This window comes from Moschus berezovskii, chromosome 7 (genome assembly GCF_049115385.1).
Source record: "Moschus berezovskii isolate FMDL1 chromosome 7, NW_MosBer_1.0, whole genome shotgun sequence".
NCBI lineage: Eukaryota > Metazoa > Chordata > Mammalia > Artiodactyla > Moschidae > Moschus > Moschus berezovskii.
In genome coordinates this window covers 72128490-72156338 of record NC_142466.1, presented here as the reverse complement: position 1 = coordinate 72156338, position 27849 = coordinate 72128490, and the positions used below count along the sequence as shown (strand labels likewise).

Genomic DNA, 27849 nt, shown 5'->3' with positions numbered 1-27849 from the left:
GGGAAATGTTTGAATGAGCCAACCAAGGAATAGACAGTTATGCCAGAGGGATGTGGGAGGGGAGGATTTCTGGGACACCTCACTGGATAGAGGTAGAGAGAAGACCTTAGGGTAAAGGTTGCATGTCCCAAAGGGTTAGGAATCTGAGCATGAAGCTGAATAAGGGAGTGGAGGCTCTGGGCTTGGTGTAGGAAGAAGCCTGGAACCAACCACTCCCTCCACTAACTGTGAACAAGCTGGACTCCCCCCACCACAGGCCCTGAAGCTAATACATGCACAGTGAAGACCACCTTCTTATGCCATTTTCATTAGTTTATCTTTTGTAAAAAGAAGAGAGTCTTGAGATAGAGGAGGGAGATATCCTCAGCTATGGGGTAAGGAATGTTTTCCTAGGGTTTTGAGTTATGGTTTGAGCGAAGTGAAGTATGGCATTCCTTCATAAATCAACCTGTGTCTCTCATACCATTTGCCACATGGTCAATTTTACATTTAAAAATACCCATTTCATTTTCATGGTCAGCTTATAACTTACAGTACTAAAAACTCCAGAATTCTTCTGTGTTACTTTTTGTCCATTCCAAGAACCTACCACAGAACCCTTCCTATGAGTAATAAGGGAAATATATCCACTCTTTATATGATTAAATAATTATTGTGCTTTTTTGGTTTTAAATATCAGTGATCTTTGCTACATAAAGTTTTTCTTAACTTCACATTTCATTTCTTTACTTTTCACTGCTAATAGCAACTGTGCTGCATCTTTTGGAGTTAACTGCCTGGCAACTTGACTATGAGCCATTTGAGCTAACAGTACGATTCTCAGGCTTTCTGGATTGCAAAACTCTATTGTTTCTTGACTTCCACATATTATCCAGTTTTTTCTCTAGTGGAACGACATTAATAGATTACAGCAAAAAGTTGTAAGAACCCAACTTTTATTTTGCTTCTGTTGTGACCATCACAGGTAATGGTTTCCAAGGTGTAAAAAACAGAACACATAGTGTAATAGGGCTTTGAAATCAAAGAAAGTTGTTGGATGTATATGTATGTTTGTGTAGTTTTTGTGTAGAAAGTCAAAAGATCACCTACTTAAATAATTCAACAAATTTATTTATTGCCTGAAATATGTCAGACACTGTTTCAGTGCTGGGGATATAAATGCACCAAGCAGTGATTCCACTCTCAGGGAACTTACATTCTCATAGTAGGAGACAGATAACAAAAAGAGTGACAGGACATGGGATATGTGTGCTGTTTTAAAGTAGGGTAGTCAGAGAATGCCTCTGTAATAACTGACCTTTGAACAGAGACTTGAAAAGCATGAGCAAGTCTAGTGGATATCTGGGGGAAGAGCTTTTTTGGTGGAGGAAACTTAGATACAATGGCCTTGATATAGGAGATTGCAGAGCCTCTGGAGAAATATCAAGGAGAGCAGCAAGAGTGGAGTGGAATGGATAAGGGGGAGTGAAAGAGGTGAAGTCAGAAAGTTAGCTGGGGAAGATCATGTAGAGTCCTTGAGGCCATGGTAAAGACTTTGGGAGTTTTTCCCTTTCATAAAATGGGAAGCCAGTGGAGGATTTTGAGCAAAGGAATGACGTAAACATTTTAACAGGACCACTGTATCTGCTATTAATGGGACTGCATTAGGCTCAGTTCCTTCGAAGCAGAGCCTAAGATGGGAATGTGTAAGTGATTTCCAGAGAAATTGGTAGGGGGTGAGTGAGCAGGCTAGAAGGGGAGAAGAAGGACAAGAATGTGGTTTGGGGTCATGCATTAACAGCTTCACGGGAAGCCATGGAGGATAAATGTCATGTTACGATTTTCCCACCTGAGACAAAGGAGAGGGTCTTTTTACCTTCACCCTGGTTGTTGGGTAAAGACTGGAGAAACGTATGGACAGTGTAAATCCCAGGCACTTCCAGGGGTGGTGGCTTCCACTGCCCAAGTGCAGTTCTCACTGATGCACCCCCAGCAGCTGAGAGAAAGGCTCACCAATCAGAGATTCAAGGGATTCCACAGGGCCAACTAAGCATGACAGCAACATCTTGGTGTGGGGTAGAGGCATCAATTAGGAGACTCATCAGTGGTCTGGAAGAGGGTCAAAGCTGACTTGAACTAGAATGTAGCAGTGGAGCTGCTGAGAAATGGTTGGATTCTGGAAAATGTTGAAAGGCAGAGCCCACAAGATTTGCTGATGGATTGACTCTTGCACGTGAGATCAGGGATGACTCCAAGGTGAGGGGCCTCACCATTTATTGAGATGCAGAAGATTGTGGGAAGACCTGGTTTTAGAATGGGGTGACTGGAAGCTCCATGGGAGAAATATTAAATTGAAAATGCCTTGTAGATGTCCAAATGAAAATATCAAGGGGAAATTGAATGTCAGAGTCTGAAGCTGTGAGAATGTTTCGGTTCCTAGGTTCAGATGACCAACCACCCATGATAATAAAAGAATGTGCATATGTGTTTGAGGTGGAACTGTTGGAAACTTTTATTAGGGTTCTAAGGATGGATACGGAGAAGGCAATGGCAAGCTACTCCAGTACTCTTGCCTAGAAAATCCCATGGACAGAGGAGCCTGGTGGGCTACAGTCCATGGGGTCGCTACTAGTCGGACAAGACTGAGCAACTTCACTTTCACTTTTCACTTTCACACGTTGGAGAAGGAAATGGCAACACACTCCAGTGTTCTTGCCTGGAGAATCCCAGGGATGGCGGAGCCTAGTGGGCTGCCGTCCATGGGGTCGCACAGAGTCGGACACAACTGAAGTGACTTAGCAGTAGCAGCAGCAAGGATAGATGTGGAATGAGAAAGCTGTAATTAGTTCCAATAAACCCCCAAAAGGACAAAAGGTAAATATTGGACATTGTAGGTCAGTAAGCTTGATGACAACTTGAGTTACCATTTCTAAAACAGATCAATAAGCAGATGAATTTTGAGTAATTTACCAAAAGCTGTAATGATTTAGAGGTAACATGGATCCACGAAGAACAAATCAGACCATACTAGCTTTATTTCCATTTTTGAAAGCTATGCTTTGGATATTCTGCAGTCTTAATTTTTATACAGTGTTTGTTAAATTTCATTATCATATCTTTCTGACAAAAATGAATAAATATTGGCCAGAAAATAGCTATAATTATATAGCTTTCTAATGGCTAAGCAAGAACAAAGAAGAAGCAGGGTAAACCCTGAGATTATTTTTTGCTACTAATTAAGTTTTTGTATCACGAGGCCCTTTGTTAAGTCATCATTTTTATCAACAGCTTAAATAAAAAGCTAGAAAGCAAATACACAATCAAATCTGAAGATGACATAACCTGAGGATAACTGTTAATAGCTGATATCTTTTTTGAGGGGCCACACTACATGGCATATGGGATCTTAGTTTTCCAACAAGAAATGGAACCCGCACCTGCTTCAGTGGAAGCGCAGAGTCTTAACTACTGGACCGCCAGGGAGGTCCCAACTAGTGAATATCTTTAATTACAGCAAGGAGGCTAAAAAAAGGAGAAACCCAAACTTAACAATCTGAAATTTAATAGAGATGGATGCAGAGTAAAGCCAAATACTCCATTTTACAGGTTGTGAAAGAGCTCCCTTCACAGTAAAGAACAGAATTTATAATTTTTTGTTCAGGGGTTTATTTTTCATTAAGTCATTTGTTGCATTAAGCCTGCAGGCTTTGAATCCATCAGCCTGGGTGAGAGTTTGGCTCTGCTACTTACTAGCTGCATGATCTAGGATGTGTATCTTAAAACCTGTGTTTTATTTTCCTTGCCTAGAAGAGGAAGATGGTGATATTAGTTCTAAATAATATCATTGGAATTGTTGTAAGATTTAAACACATGTAAAGTACTTAGAACAGTACCTGGGATATATTAAGTGCTCAATAGATAGCTACTGTAACTTGTTCAACAGTGTCATCTGGTTGCTAAAAAGGTAAAGCTGTTTCTCTGAACAATGGTGGAAATGAGGTGTCAAGATCAAGGGAAGCTCATGACCCACTGTATTTTTTACTGCTGGGATTTTATTCAGTGCTCCAGTTCAGTTCAGTTGCTCAGTCATGTCTGACTCTTTGAGACCCCATGAATTGCAGCACGCCAGGCCTCCCTGTCCATCACCAACTCCCGGAGTCTACCCGAACCCATGTCCATCGAGTCAGTGATGACATCCAACCATCTCATCCTCTGTCGTCCCCTTCTCCTCCTGCCCTCAATCTTTCCCAGCATCACGGTCTTTTCAAATGAGTCAACTCTACACATCAGGTGGCCAAAGTATTGGAGTTTCAGCCACAGCATCAGTCCTTCCAGTGAACACCCAGGATTGATCTCCTTTAGGATGGGCTGGTTGGATCTCCTTACAGTCCAAGGGACTCTCAATATTCTTCTCCAACACCACAGTTCAAAAGCATCAATTCTTCGGTGCTCAGCTTTCTTTATCGGTGTCTCTAAGTAGAAAAGTGTCTTCAACCTGTGGGAGAGTGACTGCTGAAGGCGGTAAGGGTATAGACTCATGCCAAGTGAAGAAAAATTGAAAAGATGGGCAGGAGTAGAGAACGTGGCTTCTCTTTTGGAGGAAGATTCAAAAGCTGCAGTAAGGCTTTCTTGAAAAATTTGAAAGACTGTCATGTGGAAAAGGAATTAGATAGAGTCCCTGTGGCTCTGGAGACAGAACCAGAAGCAAAGAGTAGGAATAAAAAGGGAGGTGGTGGGGCCCAGATGTATTTTTTTTTCCAGATGTATTTTAAATTTCTTACTAGCCAAGGAATGACAGAAGCCTGTTTGAGCTCTGCCTGTATATTACTCTATGATGTCAAGTCTCTTCTGCTACAGCCTTCAGTTTCATAATCTATGAAATCAGGGTTTGGATTAAATGTGATATAAAGTGGAAATTATAGTTGGTCTCTCAATGGGCTGTCTTCCTAGACAGTGGGTTTCCTGTCAGTGGAAATGTTTCAGTAGAGGTCATGAGATATATTAGACATTATTTTATTTGATTGGAATTTGATCTAAATGACATCAAAGATCTCTTTCCATTCTGATTCTAGGGGAAAAAAATATTTTTGTGTGTTTAGATGGCCTCTCCATCCTCAATCTTTAACACTACTTTGCTGATGGAGATACAGACTCTTAAGCGTACGAACTCTGTTGATTAGACCGAGGTGTGATTATATCCCATTCTTGATCCCTGAAAACTGAATGACTTCCTGAAGGAACTCTGTACTAACTCCCTTGGTGCCTAACGTGTCACCACAGAATTTCTATTGTTGCTCCCATTCTTTGTCATGAACGTAGAAAAAATGGAAAGTACCCACGAGTCACTGACTCCGTATAGTGTGGCCCCTGAGTTCATTGTTTTGCCTCAAGAGTTTGGTGCTGTGGGAGGCTGGGATGTGCAGCCTTGGGGGTGGGTATAGCAGGGAGGGAGGGGCTAAGCATGGCAGTGGCAGAATGGATGGCAGCCGTGCGCAGCAGACCTGTGGGACACCATCATCTGTTGCCTGCAGTTGCCAGGCTGACTTCGTTCTTTCACAGCAAACGTTAATTGACTACTTATCACATGGATGACCCTGCTAACTGCTCTGAGGGACACCCAGGAGTAAAACACACAGCCCCTTTCTGGCAAGGAGTTTCTAGTCTGTTTGGAAGACAGTAACCAGTTAGCAAACACTTCATATAGTACTTCATTGTTTGCCATGTGTCTTCAGGCAAATCATTCTCCCCTTCAAAAGCCTGCAAGAACACTCACAACAACCTGCAGGGTACTGCTATTCCCACTGTTCAGGCAGGAAACTGAGGCTCTGGACCTTATGCTGTTTACCTGAGGCCACTCATTTGTGTTCTCCAAAGTGCCCTTGCTGTTGTTGAAGTAGACCTAGGCACATCTTCTGACTCCAGTTCCAGTGCTCTTTCCTCTACACCACACTAAAGAAATTTAAAAAACAATACATAGGCTATAGTAAATATCAAGGTAAGATGTGTTATAGGAATTCAGGAATGCAGGTCGTTGTGACTGCGTACAGAAGAGAGCCAGGACTGTGGAGATAGGTTAGAGTTTGATTGGTGGAGACCGAGAAGGGCATTCCAGACCAAGCAAACATTTTAGCAAAGGTGGGAGGTAAGAGAGCAGAAATTTAAGGAGATGTTCATGGGGTTGCTGTGTTTGGCCACATCACTTATGCCCTGCTTAACTCCAGGAGTATCATTCACTTAGACTGTGATATCAATGGCATTTCAGGGATTGTTCAGTGCACCACCTGCACAGCACTATGGGGACAGCCATCAGTGTATACATCAATGGGGTTGAGCTGGAGAGTTTAGTCAGGAAGTCATATTGAAACATGGAGGGATGAAAAGGGATTGATCATGAAGAGGTGAGAGGGTTAGGATAAGGGTTTTCCATTTTAGTTTTTAAACTTTGAATAATTTTTAACCAGAAAAGAGCCACAATGAAAGCATTGTTTTGAGAGATTGATCTGAGGATGTGCAGATTAGATTTGAAAGGGGAGAAGTTTCACACAGGAGACCATATAATATTTGGTCACTTAAACATGAGGTCAGAAGGATCTGAACAGTGGTGGTGGCAATGGGAAGACAAAGAAAAGGGCAAACATGGAAGACCTTTTTTCATTAATTCCACAAATGTTCTTTGATCTTTTAGTAAGTAGAAGGCAATGTGCTATGTACCAGTGATTTAGTGAGCCTCATAGGCATGACTCTTGCTGTTCTGGAGTTAATAGACCAGTGAGGGAGACAGACATTCCTCAAATAATCACATAGAGATTAATTACAAGCTATAATAATACTATGAAGGAAAAGTATAAGATGATATGGGCATGTATAACAGGGTGGAATCTGATCTAGTTTGGGCAGTTAGAAATCAAGAGTGTTTTCTCTGAATAAAATAATTTTTAAAAATTTGAACTGAAGGTGAAGAGGAGTGAACTATGCAAAGGGAGGTGAGGAAAAGGAGAAAAATCATTCCAGATAATGGGAACAACATATGCAAAGCCCTATGGTGGCAGGGAACATGCATTCAAAACAGTGAAATGTGATTAGAAGGGTTATTCTATAGCAAACAAAGTAGAGGGTGCTGGCATGAGCCTGGAAAGAAAGGCAGGGGCCAGATAATAGTGGCTCCTTTGTTTTTATTTCAAGAACAATAAGAAAACATTGGAATATTTTAACCGGGAGGTGACGTTCAACTTTGCCTTTTGAAATGAATATGCTTGCTGCTATGTGTAGAATAGATAGTGGGTAGACACACAGGGAAACTGGTAACAGCTTACTGCAGTCATCTGAGAGACATCCTGGTGGACTGGACAGTGGAGATATCAGCAGAGAGAGAACATCATGAAAAAAGACTTACCAGGACTTGATCACTGATAGGATGTAGATGAAGAAAGGAGAAAAATAAATTAGCAGTCAAGGTTTTAGGAAGGGAGTCTTACAGCCTGGTGATACGATTAAGGGATATTATAGAAAGGGAGGATTGTGCTGACTTGATATGCAGTGTTAGGGGCATGATGGGTTATCCAAGTGAAAAGTAAGCAGTAGGATCACAATGAAAAAAGAGAGAGAAGAGGATTGCAGTCATGAGATTGGATTCTATCAATAAAGTGGTGGTAGTTAAGATAATAATGGAGGGGTCTGCAAGTCGGGGGGGGGAATAGTGAAGAAAAGTAATAGAGGGTTCAGGAGTTGAACTGTGTAGAATATCACCACTGGGTAAGGTGAAATGACCAAGTAAGGTGAACCTACAAAGAAGCGGTCACAGACATAGAAGTATATGATTACAAGAAAATCAGAAATTTAACCACTAAGTATCTTCCTTCCTTATTACAGCATCATATATACTTCTCTGAATTAAGTAACAATAGACCAAGAAAAAAATTACTCTGTGGACCGCAATGCTGTTATCCCCATAATGTGGTTGCATTCAGCATCTGATACTTGTTTAAGGGATAGATACAAATCAAGCTTAAGGTGAGGGTCACCCCACCTCTGCATCTGCTCATCACAGGCAGAGAAACTACATTCAGGTTGTAGCTTTTGTTAGTAACGACTGTGGTCCAGAATCGGATTCTGCAAGACCAATGCATGCATTTGTAAAATAAATAGACCAAGGACCTAAAATCACCAAAGCACTTATTTTCCTCTAAAAAACAATGTTATCTGCTTCTATATTTAAGTCACAGTGTGTTCTTGTGACCAAAGAACACAAAACTTCCATTCTTCTTCCAAATGTCTCTAAAGTCCAACACTAGTCTCAACCCTGAATAAGCACATTAAAAATGAAGTTACCAGCTTCCTCAGCTGAACGTTTTCATTCACTTACACATTTCCCCAAAGACTTCAGTTTTGGAGGATGGTAACATGCTTAATTTGTGCCAGCTTTTATTGGGAGTCATGAGGCCAAACTGGTTATTTTGGTGTATGAAACAACTTGAGCCTGGCACCAGTGACTTAATGCATTTGTGAGAAAACATTTGAGTGAGTCAGTTGTGTTCTCTTCTTTGTAACATTTTTTGTGACAGCAAAGATCAGGTGCCTTCTTCCAGCCAAGGTTATATTCAAACTTGAGTATTCAAAAGACAAAATGGAGTTCAAGTCAATGAATTGGGTAATTTGTTTAGTTTATGGTTAGTTGAAAATTTAAGGCAAGATATCCTCACTGCCCCTCTGCTTCTTTGCAAAAAGGGGTGGGTGTGAAGAATCACTCCTTGATAACCTCGTTATAGAATTTTGTACCTGGTAGTCAGGTCTGGACAACTATCCCATTGTAGGGTAGTAAAGCTCCTGTTCTTCTTGCAGTGTCCCTGGGATTTGTCTCACCCTGTTCTCAGAGTTTCTTCTGAAATGCTACTTCCTCCACACCCCTACCAAGACCTCAGGGCAGCATTTCAGCTGGGTAGGGGTGACCACCCCTCTAACTTAAGTGCAGGGGGTTCATGGACGTATAGGGAGAATCAAACTCTATGTATGACAGAAATCAATGTGCAGAACCAGGACTTTAGAAAAGTTTACAGTTTTATAAATTACATCTAAGGTTGGGGGCGGGAGGAGAAGGGGACGACAGAGAATGAGATGGCTGGATGGCATCACCGACTCTGTGGACATGAGTTTGAGTGTACTCTGGGAGTTGGTGATGGACAGGGAGGCCTGGCGTGCTGTGATTCATGGGGTCGCGGAGAGTCGGACACGACTGAGCGACTGAACTGACTGAAGGAGGTACCACCTGAAATATAATACATAGCAACATTTATTAACTTTTTAAAAAACTGAGGTATAATTTGCTTATAATAAAATGCTCAGATCTTTAAGTTCAATTAGTTTTGACAACTGACTGTCAAGATGTAAAATCTTTATATCAGTTCAGAATGTCCCCTCATGCCCCTTCCTGGTCAGTCCGTATACTCACCCCCTCAACTGCTGAGCTCCTTTCTGTCACCATAGCTTAGTTTTTTCTGTTCTAGAATTTCTCATAAATGGAATCATAAAATACGTACTCTTTTGTGTTTTGTGTCTTTTACTAAGCTTATTTTTGAGATTCATTCATGCTGTATGTGTTACTAGTTTAGTCCTTTATATTGGTGAGCAGTGTTCCATTCATTGAAAGTACCACAGTTTTAAAAAAACTTCCTTCCCTGTTGATGAACATTTGGATTGTTTTCAGTTTTGGGCTACTATGAATAAAACGGCTGTGAACATTCTTATATAAACTTTCATGTAAATGTACATTTTCATTTCTCTTGGGAAAATATCTATGAGCAATATTTCTGGGTCATAAGGTATTTTTAACTTTTAAAGAAACTGCTAAACACTTTTCCAAAGTCATTGTACGTTTCCACAAGAACTTATGAAAACCTAGGTTTCTCTTTCCTCTTCAACATCTAGCATTAATAATTTTTTAAATTACAACTCTATGTTGATGTGTGTATGTGGTGGTAGTATCTCATTGTATTTTACTTTGCATTAACCTGATGACTAAAAATGTTGAATATTTTTACCTGTGTTTATAGGCTATTTCAGTATCTTCTTTTGTAAGTTACCTGCTCACATTTTATGCCCATTTACAAAAATGAGTTCTTTGTCTTTTAGTTATTGATTTACAGGTTTTATTTGTATGTTCTAAACATATTTTCCAAATAGGAAAAGGAGTACGTCAAGGCTGTATATTGTCACCCTGCTTATTTAACCTATATGCAGAGTACATCATGAGAAGCGCTGGGCTGGAGGAAGCACAAGCTGGAATCAAGATTGCCAGGAGAAATATCAATAACCTCAGATATGTAGATGACACCACCCTTATAGCAGAAAGTGAAGAAGAACTAAAGAGCCTCTTGATGAAAGTGAAAGAGGAGAGTGAAAAAGTTGGCTTGAAGCTCAACATTCAGAAAACTAAGATCATGGCATCTGGTCCCATCACTTCATGGGAAATAGATGGGGAAACAGTGGAAACAGTGGCTGACTTTATTTTCCTGGTCTCCAAAAGCACTGCAGATGGTGACTGCAGCCATGAAATTAAAAGACGCTTACTCCTTGGAAGGAAAGTTATGACCAACCTAGACAGCATATTAAAAAGCAGAGACCTTACTTTGTCAACAACAGTCCATCTAGTCAAGGCTATGCCTTTTCCAGTAGTCACGTATGGATGTGAGAGTTGGACTATAAAGAAAGCTGAGCGCCAAAGAATTGATGTTTTTGAATTATGGTGTTGGAGAAGACTCTTGAGAGCCCCTTGGACTGCAAGAATATCCAATCCAGTCTATCCTAAAGGAGATCAGTCCTGGGTGTTCATTGGAAGGACTGATGTTGAAGCTGTAACGCCAGTATTTTGGCCACCTGATGCAAACAGCTTACTCATCTGAAAAGACCCTGATGCTGGGAAAGATTGAAAGCAGGAGGAGAAGGGAATGACAGAAGATGAGATGGTTAGATGGCATCACCGACTCAATGGATAAACTCGGGGAGTTGGTGATGGACAATGAGGCCTGGCGTGCTGCAGTTCATGGGGTCGCAAAGAGTCAGACACGACTGAGTGACTGAACTGAACTGAAAACATATTTTCAGATATACATATTGTGAAATTTTTTCCAGTCTGTGGCTTGTCTATTTACACCCTTGATGGTGTCTTTTGATGAGCAGTTTAATGTAGTACCATTTATCAATGTTTTTCTTTCATGGTTCATTCTTTCTCTATCCTTCTTGAAAAGTTTTTTCCTACTGCAATATTGTAAAGATTTTCTCCTACGTTTTTTCCCTAACTTTATTATTTTACCTCTACATTTAAGTCTATAACCCATCTTGTGATGATTTTTTGTGTATGGTGTGAGGTAAGAGTTAAGATTCATATTCATTCGCTCTCTCACTTCCTGCTTGCTTTCACTTTCTCTCAATTTAGTGTGGATATCCAGTTATTTTAAGCCAGTTATAGAAGAGATTTCCCTTTTTCCACTGAATTGCTAAGGTACCTTGTCAAAAGCCATTTGACTGTATGTGTATGGGTCTATTTTTGGACTCCATTCTGTTTCTAGTCCTGTTTTCTAGGTGTTGATAGTGATTTTGAAAGAGGAATAGCTTGAGATTCTTAGGTGTGTAGAGGTGTATGAATTAGAGTATGAGTCCACAGTAAGCATCTTTTACCACTTGAGCACTGTGTGTGTTTAGTAAACACAAGATCACTTATTTGATTCCCATGTGAGTACTACAGGGAAAGTGGTTACAAAGAGCCAGAGTATTGCTGTGTTTTGGCTTTTACTTGCTGCTTACAGCAACATCTTTCAAGAATGAGTTGAGCTTGGGCAAAGATTAGCTAATTTGAGAGCAGAAATAGGGAGTAGAGAGAGTCTAGAAATGTAGGACCTGGCAGCGTTGAAAAAGCTGCTGTGTTTGTGCTCAAGCCTGTTATTTCAAATGGTTGCAGTGTAGTGGCCATGAGTTGAGAGAGGTAAAAGCTGACCCACACCTGATCTTTTGCAATTAGTTTAAAAATTTAGCTGAATTCTTCTTACTCATTATATGATACCTAGTATCTCCTCTTCTGTTGTCTTGGCTCACACGAGACAGTGCTCCTGTCCTGGCTCTCCTAGGAAGGCCCTGTCTTTCTTTAGAATTCAGGTTACTTGTTTGTCTTACAACGGCAGCTCTCTGATGGCTCAAGACAAGTTATGATTTGTAGTCTGTCCAGCTTTTTATTGTTGGTAGTGTTGGACTGAGCTCCTCCCAGCTTTTTATATCCTAAGTAGAAACAGAACTCCCAAGAGGGTGATTTATAAAGGTATTCTTCACTTTGTAAAATAGCTTTTCGTAATATTCTTTTGAATCACAATCCCTATTGCCATTCTAATTCCTATGACCACTCCAGTGTCTTTCTTTGTTAGATCTTACTCATCTGCCTCTAAACTTTTGGACCACAGCTCTTGGAAGGTATGACTTGTCATTTACTAAAAGACTACCAAATGTCATTTACTACCATTTGGCTCAGTGGTAAAAAATCTGCCTTCCAATACAAGAGACATGGGTTTGATCCCTGGGTGGGGAAAATCCTCTGGAGAGGGAAATGGAACCCATTGCTGTATTCTTGCCTGGGGAATCCAATGGATGGATCATCCTGACAGGCTACAATCCATGGGGTTGCAAAGAGTTGGACACAACTGAGCATGCATGCATGCATTGGTCAAGAATGACCTGACCAGTCTCATTTGATAGATATCTGTTTTTCAAGACCAAAAGCCATGTCACCTCCTCTGAGAAAACTCTGTAACTTCCCTTAGGAAGAGTTAGTTGCTTAATACTTTGTACATTTCTCCACTGGCATTTTGTATGATGATAATTTTTCTTTTCGTCTAGATTGTGAATTTATTGGGAGCACAAACCAGTTCTCAATCTTTATCTTCAGATACCTAGAATAATGTGTGGTACATATAATTATGATGCTGTTAAATGGATACATAAAATAGGTTTTCTAAATGTTTCTGTTGAATGATTATATAAAGTGGGATTATATTTATGCAGCTTTTCTTTGCATGATTAATAGCATAAAAATGCACTTGTAGAAGGATGTATATATGTGCATAAGTATGTTTTAGCTCCTAATGATGTAGATAATTGCAGAATTTTCTTAGGGCAAAGACAGAAACCTTGGGGCACCTCTGCCACCATTTTCTTCTTTTATGCCCTTGGCAAACAAGCCATTTCAGGTTTTTTTTTCCTAGTTGATCTTAGATGTGAACTCAACACCCTGTCTTCCAATAGCAACTCCACCAATGGGTCAGATTTGGTGTATAAAGATTATTTTCCCTTCCCTGTTTTAAGGGGTTCTTGAGGCCACAAGCTGGGAGGTCACCCTTGATGACCTTGCTGGATGGTCCCTAGAGGGAAGATTCTAATAAGCTGCAGACACTTTTCAGATCCCTGTCTCTCAGAACTTAATCACATTTGCATTTTGGCTATGATCAGATGGTGGAAACACAAACTCCAGACTGTCAATCAACTTAGGTTTCTTTTCCAACTTTTCTGAAATCAATTTCTTTAAAAAATCTTTGAATACCCAAATTATACAGCTAGTTTTTAAACAATTAGAGTGTTTTATATTTATATATTTTGTTATAGTTGGTAACCTAGAATTGTTAATTATTGAAATACAGTTTAGGAGGTGTGCATATGAATGTGTGTGAGAGTGCGTGCATGCATGTGTGTGAACTGAGCTCTTCGTGAGATTTGGAGGAGGAAAGAGGGAAGATGTTTCCTGAAAATGTATTTTTTATATTGTCCAGTTTTTATCTTTAAATATCAGTAGAAAAATTTCTGAAACATATAGATTCTGGAATGTATTTTATCTTCAAAACAGAAATTAAACCTAACCAGTTATAAATTTGAGTTTCTTTCTGAATTAACCATGTTGGCATCACCCCAGCTACCTCCTTATGTTCACATGGTTGCTTCCAGACTCTATGTAGAATTTTATGCCTCTGTAGTATCAAATTTGTTAAATGGCATATTTTTATATCAGTAATTTTTATAGCATATTGTTATTCCAGACTTTTACATGCCTCTAATTTATTCTTAACTTCAATATAGCAGTATTGATTTCTTTCTTCTAAGTTTGATGGTATGAACATTTTTAGTTGTGATTTAGAGTCATTTAAACACCATCACTAATTTTCACTTCATTTCCTATTCTTTCACAAACTTTAGATATTTGAACAGGTACAACAGTAAGTATTAATGCTCCTCAAGTTTCCTCTGTATATTTCTTTCTGAAACATTTAGATTATTTCTTAATATGATTGACTTAAAGTGTTTCTGATGACCTTGGATTGTTCACAATACTTAAATATAGGATGGTAAAACCAGTTTTGATTTCAAATTGAATTGAACCCGATGCAGTTTCCTGAAATCATATTCCCTTTTCTTAGTCCCTTAATGGCAAGTAAGTTGGTCATAATCTTTCTTTTCTGTATACTTAATATCAATGTTTTTTATAAAATGAGGTCATTAGGGGTAGAGTTGGCCTTAAGAAGGATTTCGTGGCAGTGTCCTTTCTCAGCTATCTGGGCACCATGTTTCTATCAGGATATGGTCAAAGGTAACATGGGTGAAGAAGGCCAATGAGGCACGTTTTGGTTGCTAAATAAAGCAAGGTTCACAAGTGTAGCTATCATGAGACTGATTTTTTTCCTTGGGTACTTTGTTTGCAATTGAGATAAGCTGCCACCAGGAGAATGGTGATATCCAAATAGCTTTAATGGAAGTCCTGTTCAGAGTATCCATTTTCTGTTTTAGTTATATCATTTTATTATTGGCACAAAATTATGACCACATTAATGGAAATAAAAATAAAGGAGAAAAAATTAAACTAAAAATCAAGTGTCTTACTTTCTCTTTGATTATATTTTGTTTGTATCCATTTAAAACTGTAATTTGTGTGTGGCTTTTGATATGTAACTTCTAATTTTAGAATAGTAATCAAAAGCATGTTTACATGTTGCTGCATAGTATAATTTGTAATGTTAATTTCAATGTGCATTTTCACATCAGTATTCTATTACATCATACAATTCTTTTAACTATTCACTGTTGAATATATGCAAAAATTTATAAACTACATGCAGGATATGAAGAATCAGGAAATAATGAACACTCATATGCCTATCATTCAGTTTAAGATATAGAACATTACCATTATCTTTGAAGGTCCCTGTGTGCCTCTTCTTATGTCATCTTGTTTATTACCTCCTGGAGGTCACATGGCCACCATCCTAAAATGTGTTAATTGTACCTTTGATTTTCTTTTTAATTTTATCATATATTTGGTTGTATCCCTAAATAGCATATAGTTTTATGAATATTTTTAATCTATGCTTAAATGGACTCATACGAATACATTTTCTGTGTATTTTTTTTCACCCAATATTAAGCACCTATATTTTTTCCATGCCATTGTGTGTTATATTGTATTCATTTGCATGGTATAAAGTATTCCACTGTATGAATATACCTCAACTTATTGTCTATGATAAACATTTGACCTTATTCCAATTTTTACCCATTATAAATGGTAATGTAAAGAACATTGTATTTATACAATTTCTATTACAATTGTTCAAGACTTTCTTTATGGTATAGATGTAAGAATGACTCTGCTAAATCATTGGCAGAGGATTACACATAGGATGTGTACCTCTTCAAATACATATGTAATTCCAAATTGTTTTTCAATGTGCTTGAACCAAATTACACTCCCACTAGCAATGTGTAAGAATTCTGGTGGTTTTATACCCTTGTCAAAATTTGATATTATCAAACAGTATAATTTTTGCTACTCTAGTGGTATAAAATTTTTTTTTCATTCCTTTACTGGTGATGGACAGGAAAGTTTGGCATGCTGTAGTCCATGGGGTTGTAAAGAGTCGGACATGTCTGAGCGACTGAACTGACTGACTGAGTGGGTATAAAATACTTTCTCATTGGGTTTAAATATGTAATTTTCAAATTGGTAGTGAGGTAGAACATCTTTTCTGGTGGTTTATCTTCTAGTGAAGTGTTTGTTCAAATCTTTTGCTTGTATTTTTCTTTTCCTTATCGGTTTGTAGGAGTTCTTATATTCTGTTGGGATCATCTCTCCATTAGTGTGAATGGGGTGTTAAATTCTTCTATTGTTATTGTGTTACTGTCAATTTCTCCCTTTATGTCTCTTAGTATTTGCTTTGTATATTTAGGTGGTCCCATATTAGGTGCATATATGTTTACAATTATTTTATTTTTTTCTTGGATTGACTCTTTGGGCGTTATGTAGTGTCCTTCTTTGTCTCTTGTAACAGTCTTTGTTTTAAAGTCCGCTTTGTCTATTTTAAGTATTGCTACACTTGCTTTCTTGTGATTTCCATTTGCACAGAATAACTTTTTCCATTCCCTTACTTTCAGTCTGTGTGTGTTTTTAGATCTGAGGTAGCTCAGATGGTAAAGAATCTGCCTGCAATTCAGGAGAGCTTGGTTCGATCCCTGGGTTGAGAAGGTGCCCCAGAGAAGGGAATGACAACCTACTGTTGTATGCTTGCCTAGAGAATTCCATGGACAGACCATGGGGTTTCAAAGAGTCAGACAAGACTGAGCAACTAACACACTTAGATCTGAAGTGAGTCTCTTGTAGGCAGTGTGTATATGAATCTTGTTTTGGTATCTGTTCAGTCACTCTATGGGTATTGATTGGTACGTTTAGTCTATTTACATTTAAAGTAATTATTCATTGTTTTCATTGCTTGGACTCTAGAGTTAAATGATTGGTACATTTAGTCTATTTACATTTAAAGTAATTATGCATTGTTTTCATTGCTTGGACTCTAGAGTTAAAGCTTTTAAAGGTGGTGAAGAAAAAAATCAAATCAGTGTCCTAGAGACTATAGCTAAAGCTCTGGATGACTGGCATATTTGGGTGAGGTACCCACTCATAGTTGCCTACCCTATACCAATCCTCCTATCTTCCTTGGTTAAAGAAGCCCACTTTTGTTCAGTATGCAGTGTACTAGTTAAATATCATTATGCCAAGCTCCCTTGCTAGAAAATACGTTCTGGTCAATGAAAAGTAAGTAGAAGTCCACTGGATTAGGTTTCCAGGAAAATTTTTTTCCCCTCAAGTAAAAATAGGCAGACAGGTGGCACATGCCTTTAACCCTTTCTTCTTTCTCCCCCTTCCTGCCCAGAACTTAGTACAATACTCTCATCTCTTGAGATGTAACACCATTTTGGAAGCATGAATAAAAAAGATGCATGCTAAGGGTGGTAGAGTGAAAAGACTGAAGGATCCTAGGACCTTGGTGGCATCTTTGAATAGTTGTTTTAGTGCTATAACTGCCATTTTGGGATTTTTTTTTTCCTGTTGAATGTTGAATTTTAAACTAGCCTTTTCACTCTCCCCTTTCACCTTCATCAAGAGGCTCTTTAGTTCCTCTTTGCTTTCTGCCATTAGGGTGGTGTCATCTGAGTATCTGAGGTTATTGATATTTCTCCCAGCAATCTTGATTCCAGTTTGAGCTTCATCCAGCCAGGTGTTTTGCATGATGTACTCTGCATATGAGTTAAATAAGCAGGGTGACAATATACAGCCTTGATGTACTCCTTTCCCAGTTTGGAACCAATCTGTTCTTCCATGTCTGGTTCTAACTGTTGCTTCTTGACCTGCATACAGGTTTCTCAGGAGGCAGGTAAAGTGGTCTGGTATTCCCATCTCTTTAAGAATTTTCGTTGTGATACACACAGTACAAGGCTTTAACGTAGTCAATGAAGCAGATGTTTTTTTCTGGAATTCCCTTGCTTTTTCTATGATCCAACAGATGTTGGCAATTATATATAATATATGATTATTTTAAGTTACTAATCTCTTAAATTCAAACATATTTCATTCGATGTATTTTAATAACTTGCATTTTTACTTTCTTCCTCTCATGACTTGTTTCTGACATCATATTTTACATCTCTTTGTTTTATGTATCCCTCAACTGCTTATTGTGGATATATATGATTTTAACTACTTTGTCTTTTAACCTTCCTACTAGCTTTATACATGGTGATTTACTACCTTTACTGTATATTTGCCTTTACTGATGAGCTTTTTCCTATAGTAATTTCATGCTTCTAGTTATGCCCTTTTCTTTTTTGTTTAGAGAAATCTCTTTAACGTTTCTTATAAAGCTGCTTTGATGGTGCTAATCTCTTTAAACTTTTTCTTGTCTGTAAAACATTAAATATAAATGTGAGCCTTGCTGGATAGTGTTCTTGGTTTTAAGTATTTCCTTCCCATCACTTTAAGTATATCATGCCTCTCCCTTCTGGCCTGCAGAGTTTCTGCTGAAAAGTCATTAGATAGCCTAATGGAATTCCCTTGTCTGTAACTTACTTTCCTCTTGCTGCTTTGGATATTCTCTCTTTGTCTTTAATTTTTGCCATTATAATGGCAATGTGTTTTGGTGTGGTCCTCTCTGAGTTTATCCTATTTGGGATTGTCTGTGCTTCCATAGTTTGGATGTCTTTTTCCTTTCCCAGGTTAGAGAAGTTTTCAGCTATTATTTCTTCACATATATTGTTTGCCCCTTTCTCTCTTTTTTCCTCCTGGAGCCCTAATAATGTGAGTTTTAGTACACGTGATATTACTATTAGTCCTGTAGTTCTCTTAAACTGTCCTCATTCCTTTTCATTCATTCTTTTTTTCAACTTCAGTGATTTCTATTAATTTGTCTTCCAGCTTGCTGATCCATTCCCCTGTATCCTTTAGTCTACTATTCATTCCTTCTAGTGAATTTTTCTTTTCAGTTATTGTCGTCTTCGTCTCTGTTTGTTCTTTATCTTTTCTAACTATTTGTTAAAAAGTACTAACTTCTCACTCTATTTATCCATTTTTATGTGTGTGTTAGGCTGGTTATGTCTCTTGATTTTAGATAAGCGGCCTTCTATAGGAGATTTCCTATGCATCCCAGCAGCTCACTCGCTTTTGGTCACCAGAGCCATATTCTCTAGCATGCTTTCTATGTGGTCTGTGTGGGTCCTTCTGTTGTGTCAGGCTGACTACTGTGGACGTTCTGGCAGATGTGACTGGCCCTGGTCCAGTTGGTTGCCAGGCCATGCCTTGTGCAGAGGCTGCTGGCTGCTGGTTGGCAGGGCTGAGTCACGAGCTGGCTGTTTGTAGAATCCTAAGGGGCCCAGGTGATCGCTGAAGAGTTGATGCTTTTGAACTGTGGTGTTGGAGAAGACTCTTGAGAGTCCCTTGGACTGCAAGGAGATCCAACCAGTCCATTCTAAGGGAGATCGATCCTGGGTGTTCATTGGAAGGACTGATGCTAAAGCTGAAACTGCAATACTTTGGCCACCTCATGCAACGAGTTGACTCACTGGAAAAGACTCTGATGCTGGGAAAGGTTGGGGGCGGGAGGAGAAGGGGACGACAGAGAATGAGATGGCTGGATGGCATCACCGACTCTGTGGACATGAGTTTGAGTGAACTCCGGGAGTTGGTGATGGACAGGGAGGCCTGGCGTGCTGTGATTCATGGGGTTGCAGAGAGTCGGACACGACTGAGCGACTGAACTGAACTGAACTGAACTGAAGGGGCCCAGGGCTAGTGCTGGCTCACTGGTGGGTGGGGTTGGGCTCCAGGACTAGTGTCAGCCCAGAGTTGTGCAAAACCAGGACCTGGTGTCTGGCTGCAGGGCCCAGGGATCCCAGAGCTGGTGTTGGACCTCTGGTGGGTGGGGCTGGTTTCTGACACAGCTGGCTGCAGGGTCTGAGGTGTCCTGAAGCTTGTACTGGCCTGCTGACGAGTAGGGTTGGGGCCCAGTGGGTTCCAGGGCTGGTACTGGCCTACTGGTGGTTGGGTTGATTCCTGCCTAGGCAGCCTGCAGTGCTGCAGATGTCTTGGGGCTGGTGTATCCCCACTGGTGGGTGAGGCTCAGTTCAGTTCTGTCTGACCTTTGCAACCCCAAGGACTGCAGCACTCCAGGCCTCCCTGTCGATCACCAACTCCCAGAGTTTATTCAAACTCAAGTCTGTTGAGTCAGTGATGACATCCAACCAGCTCATCCTCTGTCCTCCTCTTGTCCTCCCGCCTTCAATATTTCCCAGAATCAAGGTCTTTTCAAATGAGTCAGTTCTTCGCATTGGTGGCCAAAGTATTGGAGTTTGAGCTTCAACATCAGTCATTCCAATGAATATTCAGGACTGATTTCCTTTAGGATGGACTGGTTGGATGTCCTTGCCATCCAAGGGACTCTCAAGAGTCTTCTCCAACAACACAATTCAAAAGCATAAATTCTTTGGCACTCAGCTATCTTTATAGTCCAACTCTCACATCCATACGTGACTACTGGAAAAGCCATAGCCTTGACTAGATGGACCGTTGTTGACAAAGTAAGGTCTCTGCTTTTTAATATGCTGTCTAGGTTGGTCATAACTTTCCTTCCAAGGAGTAAGCGTCTTTTAATTTCATGGCTGCAGTCACCATCTGCAGTGCTTTTGGAGACCAGAAAAATAAAGTCAGCCACTGTTTCCACTGTTTCCCCATCTATTTCCCATGAAGTGATGGGACCAGATGCCATGATCTTAGTTTTCTGAATGTTGAGCTTCAAGCCAACTTTTTCACTCTCCTCTTTCACTTTCATCAAGAGGCTCTTTAGTTCTTTTTCACTTTCTGCCATAAGGGTGGTGTCATCTGCATATCTGAGGTTATTGATATTTTTCCCAGCAATCTTCATTCCAGCTTGTGCTTCTTCCAGCCCAGTGTTTCTCACGATGTACTCTGCATATAAGTTAAATAAGCAGGGTGACAATAAACAGCCTTGATGTACCCCTTCTCCTATTTGGAACCAGTCTGTTGTTCCATGTCCAGTTCTAACTGTTGCTTCCTGACCTGCGTATAGGTTTCTCAAGAGGCAGGTCAGGTGGTCTGGTATTCCCATCTCTTTCAGAATGTTCCACAGTTTATTGTGATCCACACAGTCAAAGGCTTTGGCATAGTCAATAAAGCAGAAATAGATGTTTTTCTGGAAGTCTCTTGCTTTTTCCATGATCCAGTGGATGTTGGCAATTTGATCTCTGGTTTCTCTGTCTTTTTTAAATCCAGCTTGCACATCTGGAAGTTCACAGTTCACGTATTGCTAAAGCCTGGCTTGGAGAATTTTGAGCATGACTTTACTAGCGTGTGAGATGAGTGCAATTGTGCAGTAGTTTGAGCATTCTTTAGCATTGCCTTTCTTTGGGATTGAAATGAAAACTGACCTTTTCCAGTCCTGTGGTCACTGCTGAGTTTTCCAAATTTGCTGGCATATTGAGTGCAGCACTTTCATAGCATCATCTTTTAGGCTTTGAAATAGCTCAACTGGAATCCCATCACCTCCACTAGCTTTGTTCATAGTGATGCTTCCTAAGGCCCATTTGACTTTGCATTCCAAGATGTCTGGCTCTAGGTTAGTGATCACACCATCATGATTATCTGGGTTGTGAAGATCTTTTTTGTACAGTGCTTCTGTGTATTCTTGCCACCTCTGCTTAATACCTTCTGCTTCTGTTAGGTCCATACCATTTGTGTCCTTTATTGAGCCCATCTTTGCATGAAATAGTCCCTTGGTATCTCTAATTTTCTTGAAGAGATCTCTAGTCTTTCTATTCTATTGTTTTCCACTATTTCTTTGCACTGAGCACTAAGAAAGGCTTTCTTATCTCTCCTTGCTATTCTTTTGAACTCTGCATTCAAATGGGTTTGTCTTTCCTTTTCTCCTTTGCTTTTCACTTCTCTTCTTCTTTACAAATAGGGGGCTATTTGTAAGGCCTCCTCAGACAGCCATTTTGCTTTTTTGCATTTCTTTTGCTTTGGATGGTCTTGATCCCTGTCTCCTGTACACTGTCACAAACTTCTGTCCATAGTTCATCAGGCACTCTGTTTAGTCCCTTAAATCTATTTCTCACTTCCACTGTATAATCGTTATGGATTTGATTTAGGTCATACTTGAATCGTCTAGTGGTTTTCCCTACTTTCTTCAATTTAAGTCTGAATTTAGCAATAAGGAGTTCATGATCTGAGCCACAGTCAGTTCCCAGTCTTGTTTTTGATGACTGTATAGAGCTTCTCCATCTTTGGCTGCAAAGAATATAATCAGTCTGATTTCAGTGTTGACCATCTGGTGATGTCCATGTGTAGAGTCTTCTCTTGTATTGTTGAAGAGGGTGCTTGCTATGACCGGTGCGTTCTCTTGGCAAAACTCTATTAGCCTTTGCCCTGCTTCATTCCGTGCTCCAAGGCCAAATTTGCCTGTTACTCCAGGTGTTTCTTGACTTCCTACTTTTGCATTCCAGTCCCTTATAATGAAAAGGACATCTTTTGGGGTGTTAGTTCTAGAAGGTCTTGTAGGTCTTCAGAGAACCGTTCAACTTCATCTTCTTCTGCGTTACTGGTCAGGGCATAGACTTGGATTACCTAATACTGAATGGTTTGCCTTGGAAACGAACAGAGTTCATTCTGTCATTTTTGAGATTGCATCCAAGTACTGCATTTCAGACTCTTTCGTTGACTATTCTATTTCTTCTAAGGGATTCTTGCCCACGATAGTAGATATAATGGTCATCTGAGTTAAATTCACCCATTCCAGTACATTTTAATTCACTGATTCCTAAAATGTCGACATTCACTCTTGCCATCTCCTGTTTGACCACTTCCAATTTGCCTTGATTCATGGACCTAACATTCCAGGTTCCTGTGTAATATTGCTCTTTACATCTTTGGACCTTGCTTCCATCATCAGCCCCATGCACACCTGGGTGTTGTTTTTGCTTTGGCTCTGTCTCTTTATTCTTTCTGGAATTATTTCTCCACTCATCTCCAGTAGCATGAAGGGCACCTACTGACCTGGGGAGTTCATCTTTCAGTGTCGTATCTCTTTGCCTTTTCATACTGTTCTTGGGGTTCTCAAGGCAAGAACACTGAAGTGCTTTGCCATTCCCTTCTCCAGTGGACCACATTTTGTCAGAACTCTCCACCATGAGCCATCTGTCTTGGGTGGCCCTACAGGGCGTGGCTCATAGTTTTATTGAGGTAGACAAGGCTGTGGTCCATGTGATTAAATTGGTTAGTTTTCTGTGATTGTGGTTTTCAGTGTATCTGCCCTCTGATAGAGAATGATAAGAGGTTTATGGAAACTTCCTGGTTGGAGAGACTGACTGAGGGGGAAACTGGGTCTTGTTCTTATTGTACCGTGGTCAGTAAATCCTTAGTCCAATTTTCTTTGATGGGTGGAGATTTGTTCCCTCTCTGCTATTTACCTGGGGCCAAACTATGGTGGAGGTAATGGTGACCTCCCTCAAAAGATCCCATGCTTTTACTGCTACACTCAGTGCCCCCAACCTTGCATCAGGCCACCACCAACCCACACCTCCGCTGGAGACTCCCGGACACCCACAGGCAAGTCCAGGATAGTCTCCGGGGGGTCAGTGCTCCTTTCTCCTGGGTCCTGGTGCACAAGGTTCTGTTGTGCCCTCCAAGAGACTATTTCCCAGTCCTGTGTAAGTCTGGCAGCTCTATGGTGGGGCAAATGGCGACCTCCACCAAGAGGGCTTATGCCATACCCAAGTCTGCTGCACCCAGAGCCCTGTCCCTGCGGCAGACCACGGCCGACCCATACCTCCACAGGAGATGCTCAAACACAGTTCTGTCTCAGTCTCTGTGGGGTCCCTGGGTCCTGGTGCGCACAAGGTTTGTTTGAGCCCTCTGAGCATGTCTGGCGGGAATGGAGTTTGATTCTAAATGTGAATTTGCCCCTCCTACCATATTGCTGGGGCTTCTCCTTTGCCCTTGGATGTGGGGTATCTCCTCACAGCCGCTCTAGCACCTACCATCTTACTGGGGTTTCTCTGACGTTGGACGTGGGTTATCTCACAAGGCTGGTCCAGTGAAGCCCAGCCTCAGCTCCTGACCTTGGACGTGGGCTGTCTCCTCATAGCTACCACTCCTGACCTTGGACGTAGGGTATTTCCTCTCAGCCAGTGGCTGCTCCAATGCCGGGCTGGGTGAGGCTAGTCCCAAGGCTACAGTAAACTGGCTGGTGGGTGAGGCCAGGGCCCAGGGGATTCTGGGGCTGATGCCTGCCCAGTGATGGGCAGAGCTGGATCCCAGGGTCTCTGGCAGCAGGGCTCTGGGAGTCCAGGGTCTAGTGCCTGTGCACTGGTGTGTAGGGTTGAGCTCTGGGCCTTATGGTGGGCAGAGCTATGTCCAGGGGAGCTGTGGGCTCAGGGTGACTTAAATAAGCCTGTCTGCTGGTGGGTGTGGCTGTGTCCCTGATCATTTAGTTTCCTGGCCTGAGGCATACCATTACTGTTGTCTATAGGCTGGTGGAGGCGGGCAGAGTCTTGAGGCTAATAAACTAGAAGGAGGATTACACAATGGTGCTTGTCAACAAGTGATAGACTGAGCTCCACAAAATGGTTGTTGCCAGTGTCTGTATCTCCAGGGTGCGCTCCTGCTTTCAGTTGCCTCTTGCCTTGCTGGGAGACTCTCCAAGATCAGTCTCTTTCAAATTATTGCTTCTTTCAAATTATTGCTTCTTTCAAATTACTGCTTCTGCCCTGGGACCCAGGGCATGTGAGATTTTGTGTGTGCTGTTTAAGAATGGAGTCTCTATTTCCTCCAACCCTCTGGGTCTCCCCCAAAACCCACTGGCCTTCAAAGCCAAATGTAGTGGGGACTTGTCTTCCTGGGGTAGAACCCCTGGACTGGCGAGTCCATTGTGGGGCTTAGAGCTGTCAGCCTTTTATAATTTTTTAAAATGATTTTTTTTTCCATAAAGGATTTGTATAATTTTTATTAAATTTATTTTTAACGGTATTGAAAATAGTATCTTAAAATATTCTAATAATGTTTCTTCTGTAATTGAAGCCTGATTTTTGTAAATTGACACTGTATCAAGAAGAATACTTAAATTTCCTTTTTAATTCCAATCATTTGTCTATAAATTATTCTGGATTCTATCATGTGCAAAAGTGATAGTTCCAATTCTTTTCCTGTTGTTATATCACTGTTTCTTTTCTTCCCTTAGTACCCTGGTTTGGATTTCCAGTAAAATACTTTATAAAATTGGGAATGCTGCTGCTGCTGCTAAGTCACTTCAGTTGTGTCCGACTCTGTCTGACCCCATAGACGGAAGCCCACCAGGCTCCCCCTTCCCTGGGATTCTCCAGGCAAGGACACTGGAGTGGGTTGCCATTTCCTTCTCCAGTGTGTGAAAGTGAAAAGTGAAAGTGAAGTCACTCAGTCATGTCCGACCCTTAGTGACCCCACGGACTGCAGCCTACCAGGCTCCTCCATCCATTGGATTTTCTAGGCAATAGTACTGGAGTGGCTTGCTGCTGCTGCTGCTGCTAAGTCACTTTAGTCGTGTCCAACTCTATGCGACCCCATAGACGGAAGCCCACCAGGCTCCCCCGTCCCTGGGATTCTCCAGACAAGAACACTGGAGTGGGTTGCCATTTCCTTCTCCAATTCATGAAAGGGAAAAGTGAAAGTGAAGTCGCTCAGTCGTGTCCAACTCTTAGCGACCCCATGGACTGCAGCCCACCAGGCTGCTCCATCCATGGGATTTTCCAGGCAGAAGTACTGGAGTGGAGTGCCATTGCCTTCTCCCTGGAGTGGCTTAGTGGGGTCTTATTTCCTATGGCAAAGCAAAATCTTTCAGAGTTTCCATATTAAGTATGATGTTTTCTTTAGGCTTATATTTGTTATTGTTTATATTGTTTATCAGATTAAAGAAGCGCATTTCTCTTTTTAGATTACCAAGAGGTGTTTTTTTTTTAATTGTGAGTCAAATACAGAATGCACTTTGCTCAGTTTTGTCCAACTCTTTGCAACCCCATGGGCTGTAGCCCGCCAGGCTTCTCTGCCCATGGAGTTTTCCAGATAAGAATACTGGAGTGGGTTGCCATTTCCTTCTCCAGGGGATCTTCCTGACCCAGGGATCAAACCTGTATCTCTTGCATCTCCTATATTGTCAGGCAGATTCTTTACCACTAGTGTCACCTGGGAAGCATAGTGAAGGGATAAATTGTGAAGGTATATTGAATTAATGAAACTTTTTTCTTCATCTTTAGATGATTGTATTTTCTCCTTTATTAGTGTGGAGCATTCCATTGATTTTCTAGTTTAGTATTATATTCTTGGTGCAAATTTAACTTGATGGATTTTCCTTTCTATATACTGATAATTGTCATATATTGTTAAATTGTTAATATATTGTTTAGGATTATTGAACCCATTCTTGATTGAAATTGGTCATTGCTTTTCCTTTGTCATAGGTCCTTCTCAGATTTTAGAATCAAGACTATGCTATACTCATAAAATGAGAAAATATACTGCAATGTATTCCCTTATTTTTAATTTCCTGGAAGAGTTTTCGTAAGTTTGGAATTATAATTTTCTTGAACGTTTGGTAGAACTTCCTAGTGAAGCCATCTGGATCTTGAGTTTTCTCTAGATGTATAAACTTTACATCTCTGATTCAGTTGCTTTAATGGTTATAAGAATATTCCAATTTTAAAAGGTTTTAGAATTCTTCTAGAATTCCAAATAGATACATGCTTGACATTCTGTATTTTTTAACTTTAGTTCATACTTTCCCTCTGCCCTACATTGTGAATAGTTTCTTCAGATCTATCTTCTAATTCATTACTTCTCTTTTCCACTGTCTCTAATCTATTATTAAACCCCTCCATTGATATTTAAATTGTTCTTAACTTTTGGTCTTTGTTCCAATAAACAAATATTTGCAGTTCTATTCTGCTTGCTATTGTTTAATCTTATTTTGTTATGTATTTTGTGAATTTTGACTCTGATTTGTACCTTGGAAAAATGAAAGTCACTCAGTCATGTCATGTCTGATTCTTTGTGACCCCATGGACTATACAGTCCATGGAATTCTCCAGGCCAGAATACTGGAGTGGGTAGCCACTCCCTTCTCCAGGGGATCTTCCCAACCCAGGGATCAAACCCAGGTGTCCCACATTTTGGGCAGATTCTTTACCAACTGAGCCACCAGGGAAGCCCAAGAATACTGGAGAAGGGTATCCCTTTTCTAGCAGATCTTTCTGACCCAGGAATCGAACCAGGGTCTCCTGCATTACAGGCAGATTCTTTACCAACTAAGCTGCTAGGGAAGCCCTTGGAACTTTGGGTAAACTCTGAGACTATGATAAAGGTGGTTTCACTCAGACAGGATTTTCATTTATTTTTGTCAGGTCCCTGGGGAGTAACAGGTGTTTGTATGGCAGGGACATTGTAAGCTAAATCCTCAACTTGAGGTTTTAAAAAAATTTCCTTGAAACCAATCAAGTAATGTAAATTTAGTTTGCTATGCTGTGTTTAGTCACTCAGTCATGTCTGACTCTTTGCGACCCCATGGACTGTGGCCCACCAGCCTCCTCTGTCCATGGGGATTCTCCAGGCAAGAATACTGGAGTGGGTTGCAAATGTGAATGAATACTAGTTGTTATTACCAGTTCTCAGGGTCTTGGGAGATTTAAATTTTGTTGTGTATGTGTATACATATTTGCTCAGTCATGTGCAACTCTTTGCGACCCTTTTGGACTGTAGCCTGCCAGGCTTCTCTGTCCATGGGAATTTTCAGGCAAAAATACTGGAGTGAGTTGCCATTTTCCTCCTCTAGGGGATCTTCCTTACCCAGGAATCGAACCTGTGTCTCCTGTATCTCCTGCATTGCAGGTGGATTCTTTACCTGTTGAGCTGAGCCATCAAGGAAGGCCTCTCCTCATAATGAAAGTCTCAGACAAGAAAATTTCTGTATAAGTTCTTTGAAGGTG

General features: G+C 40.6%; 1 long non-coding RNA gene across 3 annotated transcripts in view; it reads left to right on the top strand.

Moving 5' to 3' along the window:
- The window catches only part of LOC129556862 (uncharacterized), a 622407-nt gene that overhangs the window by 99748 nt on the left and 494810 nt on the right, over positions 1-27849 (top strand). For 2 of the 3 annotated variants that reach the window (XR_008686110.2, XR_008686108.2), the window contains exon 1: positions 27548-27846. The exons of the other annotated variant lie outside the window; for it this stretch is intronic. This is a non-coding gene — a long non-coding RNA (uncharacterized LOC129556862). Of the gene's footprint in view, positions 1-27547; positions 27847-27849 lie in introns of those variants that run through there. 3 annotated transcript variants of the gene reach the window in all.